We start from the raw sequence: 12,500 nt of genomic DNA on the forward strand, positions 1-12,500 counted from the left end.
TTATAAAATGATTTAGTTTTAGATAAAAGAAATTTTAAGGAGTTTATAAACTGATTTAGTTTTAAACTTCTGGAAATTTTCAAAAAATTTTTATTGCAATAATTTTTATAGATATATAGTTTTATAAAGTTATAGTTATATATAGTTCATTTCTTTGTTTCAAAAATATATATTTTATCATCAAAGCATTTGGACATACTTCTAATATTTCAACAAAAAGTATAAAATAATAAATACCCACCAGCGAAAAACATCTTTTAGTCAAATTTTTATAATCACATCATTTAGTCACTTTTTTTATACATCTTTTAGTCAGATTTTTATATTCAATTTTAACAATTTCAAAATAACACATTTTTTTAAAAAAGTAATAAAATGCTCAAGTTGTTATATGTTACTCTTACATTACTTTTTTGAAACAACAAAAAATAGATGTTTTCCGAGTGTATAACATATTTCTAGCTTTTACTTCTCTTAACTACGATGTAAAATATTCACAAAATACACAGAATAAAATCTTTTTTAGATTACCAAGTTTTATTTTTATAGAGGTTTTAAAGAAAAAAGATTTTTTATGTGTAAAGATTCCATAAAAAGGCTATTTAAGGGGAAGGGTGTGTGGGGAAAGGAATGTTCCACCCCCACAAAGAAGGTGATTTTCAAGTTATAGTTGGTTTTTTGACGAACTTAGTCTGCTAGTCTGGTAAATTTTAGTTTTAAAAGACCTTTTTTAAGAAAACAGCTGGTACTTTTTTTAGGATTACCCCCCCCCCCCCCTTCATTTTATTCATAGAATCGCCTCTGATTGCATATAAAATTTTTTAAAACATAGGAAAATTTTTATTTATGTAGATTCAATTTTAAATCATCTTTATAAAAGGCACGTTATAAATGCACTAGCTGTGTTGGTTATCTAAAAATGACATTAGTAAACACATTTGTTTGAAACACATTTTGACTCGGTATGATACTTATAAAACAGATACACACACACACACACACACACACACACACACACACACACACACACACACACACACACAAATCACCCACTTGGCAATATTGGTTGAAAATTTGGTATACATTTAATCCATTTTAAAGTATAACATAGTTTTTTAATTTATAGATTTATAATGTCAAAAGTGCTCTAGCAAGGTTGTGGCCTGTGAGACTTAAGTCTTAAAGGTACTTATATAAGCATAGCGGTGAAATTTATGACCTCTAAATCATTAGTTCTTTATTTTTGTTGCTAACTATATTTTAAAACAGTTCAAATTTAGAAAAAATGTTTCTTTACTATTTGTCTTCCTTTAATCAAAAACATTGTTAAATCAAGAAAAAAATTGTAAAATACTGTAAATTTTCAATCAAGTCTTTATATATAATTTTACAGTTTTTAGTAACATGTAGGCCTGTTAAATAGATAATAAAAAATGCCCCTTTTAGAGATGAGGGTGCAAATTATGTTTAACCTTAAACAAAGCTTGTTATGGCAATAAGCATCAACATGCTTAATAAATAACAGGATAAAATTGTTTTAAAAAATTTTGAAAACAAATTATCACAGTTGCTACTTATAGATATAATAAAAAAACTTAACAAAATACTATGAAAAGTGTTTTTCAAAGGGGGCTTTCTGAAAGTTTTATAATCTGCTTCACAATATTTTAACATAAAATTGTAACATACCATAGCAACTGCCTAAATAAGACATAAATTTTTAACCAATAATTATAAAATAACTTTTTTGTTGTTGTTGAAAATTTCCAAAATCTTCAGTAAAATTTTTGAAAATTTTCCAGAAAATTTCTTACAATTTTCAGGAACATTTCAACCCTAGTTTTATGTAGTACGAGTCTTATATATGGTTGATTAGTTTAACCAAAATATCATGAACCGTAGTTTAAAGTTATTATTAGCATACAAAGTTTGTTTTCATAAAAAGTTTAAAGAATGTTTAACATTAATTTTATGCTTATATTATTATGTTCATTCAAATTTTTAGGAGTCAAATCTTATATTTAATGGAATAGGCAACATAATTAAGAGTTTATATAAAACATAATAGACAAGGATTATCTTTATCCCTAAAGGGTAATTCCATGTCAAATCAGCAGGCTTGTGTCACCCCATGTTTTGGATTTTGCAATTTTTTTTATGTTATAAGGTTTATGAAAATTAGGAGAATCTAAAATTTTGAGCCTCCAACTCCTTATGGTTCTTGAGATATTCGGGATTCAATTTCCTTTATTATGCTGACTCAGCATTTTTTTCAAAATATTTTTTTGTTGTCGTTAGATATTGCTATTTAAGCAATATTTAATGAACCAAAGGAAGTATCATCCTGAAATCTTGTACATAGACGATATTCTACATGGCGGATACAAATTTCAAATTGAAAATTTTTTTGACCACCTTAATTACATGTAAATTATATAAGGCATATATTTTGAGGTATTTCAACGGTCAAAATGGTGATGTCACCTTGATAATTTTTTTTGAGGCATTGTTATAACTTACAATAAAGGTATCAAACATCACTATTAATAAAAATATATTACTGCATTTTTTGAATTTTCTAAATGCAACCTTTTAAGTAAAGCGATATATAAGCTGTGTCAGCATAAAATTTATTTCTAACTTATTTATGACAAAATTAGCTATATCTTAATTTTATGTTGTAAAAAGTTATTGTTAAAGTTTTTTTGAGGGCAATAGTAAATTTATACTTTTGTTATATTTTTTTGTGCCTAGGGTAGGCTCGAAGTAGGGAGGGGGGCAATCAGGTTTTCCCTTCTCCCCCCTCCTACCTCCCCTAACTCCCTCACCTCCTCTACTCCTTTAAAAAAAAAAAATTACATTTTCTAGAATAAATATTTTTCCAAAATTGAAAATTTTGTTTTGTTAATAATTATCTTTTAAGCTTTTTGTTAATAAATCTTTTAAGCTTTTTGGAGGCCTTATGGAGCAATAATTAGAAATAATATTTTTATTTATTGAAGCTAATTTTTTTGTAAAAGACCAACATTTTTTTAAGTATAAAAACTTTACTAGGCTGTAATCCAAATGCATTTATAAAAGACATTTTTTATAAAAAGCTATATTTATAAAAAACATTTTTTTTTCTTTTATAAATAAAACCTTTTATTTCCTCATTATTATATTATTGCTTCTGATTTTATGTTGTAAATATTAGTTTCTTGATACCTTACAGGATTTTAATATTTACTTAGCAAGATATTCCTGTTGTACCTGGGTGGAGGTTATGCAGCAGTTATTACAAAAGGGTACAGAGTATAAATAAAAAATTAGAATCAAATGATCAATGCTATAGCAGGGTTGAGTCTGAACATGAACAATGTGCATCTCTCAATGAAAGTCTTGAATCTATAGGTGTGTCACCTACTAAGCTTGAATCAGTGCCAAAATACCAACAGTTACCAGCTGTCAAAAGATAACTTGATCAAATAACTGAAGCAACAACAAATAAAATAAATAAAGTTTATAATATTAATCATATGGTTAGATAACCATAAAATTGACAATCTAAACACACTTTTAAATGAATTATAAGATAAACTAAAAAATGTGACATCATACTCCGCAAAAATACAGATATTAACATTAACTCCAGAATCATGGTCCCTCCTCAAATCTGTAGAACTTTTTAATGTATCTATTTACCTTATAGGAGAGGCTATAAAAGCTTTTAAAAAAAAAGGAATTTTGTTTAAACCATTATCATAAAAAAGAAAAGTTGCTTTTCCATGAAACCATTGATCTTGTTTGTAGCTTTTATCAAAGTGACAAGTACACACGAATGATGCCTGGAAAAAAAGATTTTCTCAGTATAGGTTACAGGCAACACATGCAAGAAAGACTAATATTAAATAATTTAAAAAAACTTCATGTAGCATTTAAATCTGAACACTCTAATTTAAATGTTGGATTTTCAAAGTTTTGCAGCCTTCATCCAAGATAGTGTGTAGCCACAAACTTGTCTGGCACACAGTGTTTGTGTCTGTATCTACTATCAGAATGTTAAGTTGTTAACTAATGCTTTTAAAATTGACAAAGACTATAGAGTTTTAATGGGAATGATCATTTACAAATTGGATAATCCAGAGTGCATGTTGCATTGATGTCTACTATGTCCTGGTATTACTGCATTAAAGGAGTTCTTAACAGTAAAATTTACAGCAGTGATAAAGAAATAACAATTAACCAATGGCAAGGTACAGATAGAACTACACTGATCAATCTAAAAATCAATGTTGAAGATGTTATTGATCTTATATGCAATAAAATAGATAAACTAATATCTCACTCACTTACAGCTAAAAGCCAGGCTAAGTACCTTAAAGACTGTAGAGATTTATTAAATCACAATGAGTCTATAATATTGGGTGACTTTACAGAGAACTTTCAATTTATTGTTCAGGATGAGGTGCAAAGTTACCACTGGAATAAACCAAAATGTTCACTTAATCCCATTATTATATACTATAAATCAAATGGTAAACTGATATCTGATGTTAAATGTGTAACTGTATGTGTAATTGGCACAATTTGGATACTCAAAAAAGTTCTTCTAGTCACTTGTCTTTATATAAAGAGAAAGGGGGGTTGGTAAAATGCCTAAACCCCCCCCCTCCTCCTTACTTCTAAACTATGATCCCTCCCCAGGTACAAAAAAATATATATAAACATAAATTTATTTGTTTATATATTTTTTTTTGTATCATAAATAAAATTGTTATATATTTATTATTGTCCTTAAAAAATATATAACAATAACTTTTTACAACATAAAATTAAGATATTGCTAATTTTGTCATAAGTTAGCAATAAATTTTATGCTGACTCAGCATATATATTACTTAAAAGGCTGCATTTACAAAAGTTGATAAATGCAGTGATATATTTTTTATTAATACTAATGTTTGAGGGTCTGCGTCTTGTAAAAAATTTATTTCAATACCAATACCAAGACAATTCCATTATAGTCTTGAAATGTTTCAAGACATATCAATACTTTTTCAAAGTGGTCTTGTTACATAAAAAAAATTTCAAGAAAATCAAGACTTGACAAGACTTTTCAAGACCAAAAATTAAGTCTTGAAATTGTTTTCTAAATTACAAGACTTAAAGTGCTTTTTCTTTTAAAAATTTGGAAAGGAATTAGTTTTTTTCTCAAAATATTTATCATATTTTTTCACAAAAAAATCATAGAACTGTTTTCAGTATGTAAATGTTTAGTTTTAACTTGAACTGATTAACATTCCATATCACTGATTAATGGTTGATGAATCAGTACTTGACCCAGGGATGACATTATCTTCATGGAGATGCGGAGCTTCATCAAACTTATCTTTGGAGCTTCCATCGACGAATTTCAATACGGTCAAAATTTTGCTGAATATAAAGAAGTTTATCATTATTTAAAACTATTTAAAATACGGCAACACACATAAAAATATAAAGAGTGAGTAAGAATTTGGACAATCTAAAACACTCCTTCAATTGAATGTATTGTCACATTCGACCAACCCCCTCCCTCTCCTTGTCACAAAATTTTGCATCCCCTCCCACTGCCCCCTTCCCCCAATTAGTATGACATACTTAATTGATGACCCCTTAGTACAAGGTTAAGTTTGTGAACTCATCTTAGAAATCTTTCATGTTGATTAGCCTAGTCTTGATTTAAAAAATACCAAGAAAAGTCTTGTTATTTCTTGAATTACTAGTTATTTTTTAAGGTTGGTCTTGATTCATTCAAGACTTTTCAAGACAAGACTGAAATGATCTTGTCTTGTCTTGGTATTGTCTTGTCTTGTCTTGCTAAAATGAGTTTAACAAGACTTTTTATTTCAAGATGCAGACCTTTACTGATGTTTGATGCCTATATTGTAAGTTATAACAATGCCTCAAAAAAAATTATCAAGGTGACATCACCATTTTGATTGTCTAAATACCCCAAAATATATGCCTTTATTATCTAATTTACATGTAATTAAGGTAGTCAATAATAATTTTCAATTTGAAATTTGTATCCGCCATGTGGAAGATTGTATATGTACAAAATTTCAAGGTTATACCTCATTTGGTTCATAAAATATTGCTATTTAACAACAAAAAAGTATTTTGGAAAAAATGCTGAGTCAGCATAAATAATTGAATTCTGACAATCTGAAGAACCATAAAGAATGTTGAAGGTTCTGAATTTCAGATTTTCCTGATTTTTATAAACCCTATAACATAAAAAAATCAGCAAAATCCAAAACATGGGGTGATATTTTTTGTTTTTTTCTGCTGATTTTACATGGAATTACCTAATAAAATACCCTAAATAGAAGAAAAAGAATTCTAAACATGTGCAAATCTTTCAGAATGAATGCAAAACCTTAATATTCAATAAAGCTCTAGAAGGAATTCAGTTTTTTTATTATTAAAATAGGATGCACCTTTACTATAAAACTTACAGACTTAATTTAAAATTAGACACATGTTTTATGCATTTAATTTTCTGACACTGAACTTTTCAGACCATAGCAGCTTTTCAGTAATCAGCCATTATTGAATGTGTTTAATAGAATAAACAATCCTTTAAATATTTTTTAAGCTTTTGTTTTAAATTAGAAATAATATTTTAAGCCAGAAAATATATGTTAATAGAATATTATTTGTCTCCTGTTTTAGTTTTCTTAAAAATTTCCTCTTTTTAAACATAATTTAAAAAGTTGCATAAATTCAGGCAACAACCAGGAATTGAGGAGGAGAGCCATTCATTTTTTAGGATTTTTTTTTATTATGTGTGTGTCTGTGTATATATATATATATATATATATATATATATATATATATATATATATATATATATATATATATATATATATATATGTATGTATGTATATTATGTACATAAACATATATATATTTAAATTTTTAATCAATTTCTTAATAAAACATCGCAAGCTTTTAGATGCAATATTACCAAACAATAAGGAAGTCATTTTGTTGCTAAACTTTTTTAATTGTTATCTTTTTATAAGTGTACAGAGTGAATACAATACGAAACTTCTTTTACTAAAACATTTTTTATGTTTTTGTTAGTATAATGGTGTATATTTAATGTTTATACTTAAGCAATGAAAAAAGAAAAATCACCTTAACTTAAACTAAAATCAAAGTTCAACTTAATGGGAATTCGCTCTAGTGAACATTTGTTATGTCGAACCATTTTTCTTGGTCCTTTGGAGGTTCAAGTTATCAGGAATTAACTGTACCCATATTTAAGTTAGTGTAAAGCACATATAATTGTTATATATATGTATGTATATATATATATATATATATATATATATATATATATATATATATATATATATATTCATTTAATTATATAAAAGACTTTTAAGTAGTTAAAAAGAATTCAATTTTTTCATTTATTTGAATTGATTTGAATTTATTTATTTGAATTGAAAAAAATTCAAAAAAAGTTAAAAAAAATACCGATAGTGTTAACAAATTGAATTGTTATTTGAAAAAGGATTTTTATTTTCTTATTCTGATTCACTCCCAACAAGACTGCAAGCAAACACTATTAAGTTGGGAGTTACTAGAAAAAAAGAATAGAGTTATAGAGCAAGGAAACGGTTGACAGAAGACTTAAAAAGCTGAAGGTTGTATGAGTCAGGAAAACATGAAGATGGAAGAGAGTTCCAAAGGGTTGAGAGACAAATAAAAGTTTGTATAGCATACAAGGACAGATACAGCAAAAGAATGAGACTTTGCTGAATGATGAGTCAATCGTTAATGAGTTTTAGTTGATAGAACTAGAGATGATCTTTTGATCATCTCTAGTTCTATCAACTAGAGATGATCAAAAGATCATCTCTAGTTCATTGTTGTAAAGTTGCATCGCTTTCTCTACTCTAGACAAGAGTAGAGAAAGCGATGCAACTTTACAACAATGTAAAAAAGGCTCAAACTTAGCAGATAAAACAGGTTCAACTACGTTTAGAATGCATTTTCGGACCTTGTCTAGAGGAGAAAGAGCATCATTAGAACTATCCTAAATATGATAACAGTATTCCATACAGGGGCGAATAGAGATTTGCAGAGAAAGAGAATGGAATCAGGAGAGAGAAAATGGCGAGCATGTTAAAGAGAAGCAACCTTAGCAGATGTTAATTCAGCAGTCAATTGAATGTATGGTTTCCATGAAAGGTCAGTTGTAAACGGTAATCCAAGGGTACGTAAAGAAGATGATTCAGTGAGAGTATTGATCTAGATTTAAAAAACCTATGCATTTAAATGGTTAAAACTTTGAGGCAATACAAAAAAAAAAAAAAAAAATTAAATATGTATATATACATACATACATACATATATATATATGATATATAAATTATAACTATGATATATATACATATATATATATATGATATATAAATTATAACTATGATATATACTAAGCCACTGTCATGTATGGAATAGCTTGGCTCAGTGTGCAGCTCATGTATTGTGGATATATTAATTAATTGCCGCCAAAAAAATTTAAAAAAATCTGAACTCATTTTGTGAAATTCAAAATAAAAATGTGCATTTTTCACAATGGAGTCACTTAAGGTCCGAAACACTCTTAGACAGGTTTTTTTTGGCAAATTTACAGATAATTATAGCGCTTTGCGGTCAATTAAAACTATTTACCAAACTAATATGTGAACTAATTGTTTTAAGAGGGTACATTATATGTATGCACTTACAAACAAATTAGTTAAATAGTTATTTTAAATGGCATTAGTAGGGGTGTCATTAGTAATGTCATTTTCCGACTTTTAAAAAAAAGTCTCGATCTCTCAGATTTTTTAATTAACATCCATTTTCAATGACTGGTTTAAAGAAAATTAGTTGTTTAGAAAAGAGGTTTGTTATACACTTGTTTTTTATGAGTGTATAACAACCCTGACTCTAACTACTATTAAACGCCGCCAATTTTAAAAAGGTTTCTGTAAACAATCGACTTAAAGACTTGAAAATTGGTTTTTAAATAAGTTTTTCTAAAAAAAATTTTAGCGCAGGAATATTTAAGAAAAAACACAAATAATTGAAAACTTCAAAATGATTTCCCAAAATTATTATTATTTAAAATTGTCTAATTTTTATAGAATTACGCTTACATTTACGGCTCACATTAATCCCAAAGTGAGCAAATGTGTTAAGAAAAAAAAAAAGTATGTTTAAAAAGTGGCTTAATATATATGATATATAAAGTATAACTATGTTACATATATATTATTACTATATATATATATACAGTGGGGTGCAAAAAAAAAGCCGCACTAACATTTTTTTTTGATTTTAAGTATCTAATGTATAATGAAACAAAACTAAAAATATTGGGTTTTGTTGCAAAAAAATCTTGGACAGAAAAGGTATGTTTATATATACACTAATATTTTTATTAAAAAATCTTTAAAAAACAGATTAATACAAACACATTTAATATTTTAGAAAACAACTAGCAGATATAGAAATTGGACTAATTATTGAAGCTGCTGACCTAGGAATGTCTTACAGAAGCATTGAAAAAATGTTTCAAATGATAAAACTAAACTATTAGTAGATTGGTAAAGAATTATAAGCACACTGGTACAGATGAAAGTTCTGTTGAATCTGGGAGAAAGTCTAAAACTTCAAAAAAAGAAGACCGCTATATTCTTAATGTCGTCAAAAAAGATTGTAAAATTACATGTTCTGAGATAAAACTAAATTTGAACCTTACTAATATCTCAAGATGGACAATATCTTGTTGAATAAAAGCATCAGGTGAGTTTTTTGCTGGAAAGCAAATAAAAAAATTCTTTGCAAGTGATCAATTGCAAAAAAAGAATAAAGTGGTGCATTTAGCACAAAGATTGGACAAGTGAGCAATGAGCTAAAGTTAATTGGAGCAATGAGACTCCTTTTGTGTTGTTTAATAATGGTTAATCTCATTGCTGGAAATTAATTGGGGAAAAGTTTAACCCCCAAACATGCAAGGCAACCATTAAACATTAAAAAAAGATTAATGTTTGGGGTTGTTTTAGTACTCACAAAGTTGGAATGCTTTACCAGGTGGAGGGTACAATGGACCAGCATTTGTATCACAAAATCTTAAATAATCAACCTGGACCAAGTTAAGAAGGACTTTTCCCTAATAATGGCTACATCTTTCAAGAAGATAACGATCCAAAACATACGACACAGTTGAATAAAAGATATTTGTTCTCAAAATTGATTCCAGTTATGTCTTGGTCAGTACAGTCTCCTGTTCCAATAGAAAAATCCAATAGAAAATCTTTGTTCTATATTGAATAGAAAATTGCAAGATTGTATGGCAACAAATGAAAAGGAACTGTTCTAAATTCTTCTTCCTGGTTGGAATGCTTTGCCAAATGACTTATTAAAAACATTTGTATATAGTATGCCTGTTAGATGCGCAGAAGTCATAAGAAATGAAGGATTGCCAATCAAGTACTAATACAGCTTAAACTTGAAAAATACTTTACAAGGTTGTATGGCAACAAATGAAGAGGAACTGTTCTAAATTCTTCTTCCTGTTTGGAATGCTTTGCCAAATGACTTATTAAAAACATTTGTAGATAGTATGCCTTCTAGATGCGCAGAAGTCATAAGAAACGAAGGATTGCCAATCAAGTACTAATACAGCTTAAACTTGAAAAATACTTTACAAAGCGTAATTTCTTTTCGTTATATGTAATGCACGGAATAAACTAGGTATTGGTGCTGAGCCTCTTCAAAATACTGGTAATGATAAACGTGATTTTGAGGAGAAGTTTGTAACCACCCCTACAAAAATTATGACATACACAAAAGCAATAATGTTTTTTCTTCATCTTATAGTCCAGTCATTTTAGCAAAAATAACCCCATTACCTGGAAAAAATTCTACATAAGCTGAAATTTGGCATATAATCTCGTAATATTATATTGTAACACCAAAAAAAAACCCTGTTGATAGCCCTTGGGGAAAATGAGTTTTCAAAATTTTCCCATAATGCTGAATTTCACTTTATGTTTTAACGTCAGAAAATAGGTTTATACTAATACCACATTAATTAAAAGTTATTTTGATTTTAAATTTAAAAAACCAATTAAAAATTAAAAGTTAAATTAACAATTAAAACATGACAAAAATATTTTGTTTGTTGAAAAAAAGATTTTTTATTGTCGCTTTCGTAACTTTTGCTATCATTCTTGCTTAACTGTGTCACTTGCTTCTAAAGTATGATGGATAAAGAATCGGTAATAAATTAATTAAATGCCTTCTTTGACACATTTTTGTTATTTTAGTATACTACTGTAGTACATTTTTGTTATTTTACTGTAATACTTAGGTTGAATGAGTTAGTACATGTTTGTCCTTGACATTTCCTACATGCTTCTGAACAAAGCAGTCCATTTTGTGACAACTGCATAGATTTGTTTTGCACTAATTTTTAGAACTATCTTTGCATTTACATCTAATGAATTGAAGCAAGTTGTTAGATGCAATATCCAAATCTGTCATTATTGGTGATAATAAACCTTCCTTTGATTGCCATTCCCAATCCTCTGACATATGCTGAAACAATTCATCAAGTATTTTTTCAAATAGTAACCTAAAATAACAATAGAAACCCCTAATTGAAGTTAATAGTAGAGTCTGGAGCGAGTTAGAATAATATAATAGCTTATCTGTAAATGCACTCATAATCCATGGTAATTAACTGTTCACTCTGATGGTGGCAACTTAGCTGGCTCAATTGCTCCCTTGTCATTTCAAGAAATTTCTGGTATCTAAAAAATTTATAAATTTTCAGTTTAAATTTAAAATATGCAATTAAATACATTTGCATACCACTGTGTTTGAAAAGTTAGTTTATCTTTTACTGATAACATCAAATTGAATGATTTATTACCTAAGAGAACTGAGGGTATCATTTTGATTTCCACTATACATTATTAAAAATCCTTTAATTGACGCCTTGCGCAATATCTTTTTCGTCTGCCCAAACATCCATTGCCAATATCTGCTGCAAAGATTTTAATTTTAACAATAGGTTCAAAACATATTTTTTTCCTTTGTTGAAGGGAGTGTATGTTGTATCACATCCAATCTTAGCATGGACAAACAGAAAGTCGTTCTTTTTATTGTTTACAGTAAGGCTTGATGCCTTCATGCTCTATTCTTTATGAAATATCACCAGTTTTAAGAAAATAAGTTTTTTTTGCCGATGGTGAACAAGTATAACAAAAATATCTGTGTCATTAGCAACCACAATAATTTGTTTTTCAAAGTTTAAAAAAGATAATTATAATGCTGTTGAACAAATGGTTGTATCAGCATCGCCTGGGCTATTGATAACAGTGTTCCTGTCATTTTTTAGGCAGTGCGAAAGTAGCTTGATAAATTGGTTTTTGTTTGTTTTGTTTGCCATAAATATTTCTTTATAA

At 27.9% G+C, this 12,500-nt stretch overlaps 1 protein-coding gene across 4 annotated transcripts in view; it reads left to right on the forward strand.

The window, feature by feature from the left end:
- LOC100199803 (uncharacterized) overlaps positions 1-12,500 on the forward strand; it is a 111,751-nt gene that overhangs the window by 79,784 nt on the left and 19,467 nt on the right. The gene's annotated exons all lie outside the window — the stretch shown is intronic.

This window comes from Hydra vulgaris, chromosome 13 (genome assembly GCF_038396675.1).
Source record: "Hydra vulgaris chromosome 13, alternate assembly HydraT2T_AEP".
NCBI lineage: Eukaryota > Metazoa > Cnidaria > Hydrozoa > Anthoathecata > Hydridae > Hydra > Hydra vulgaris.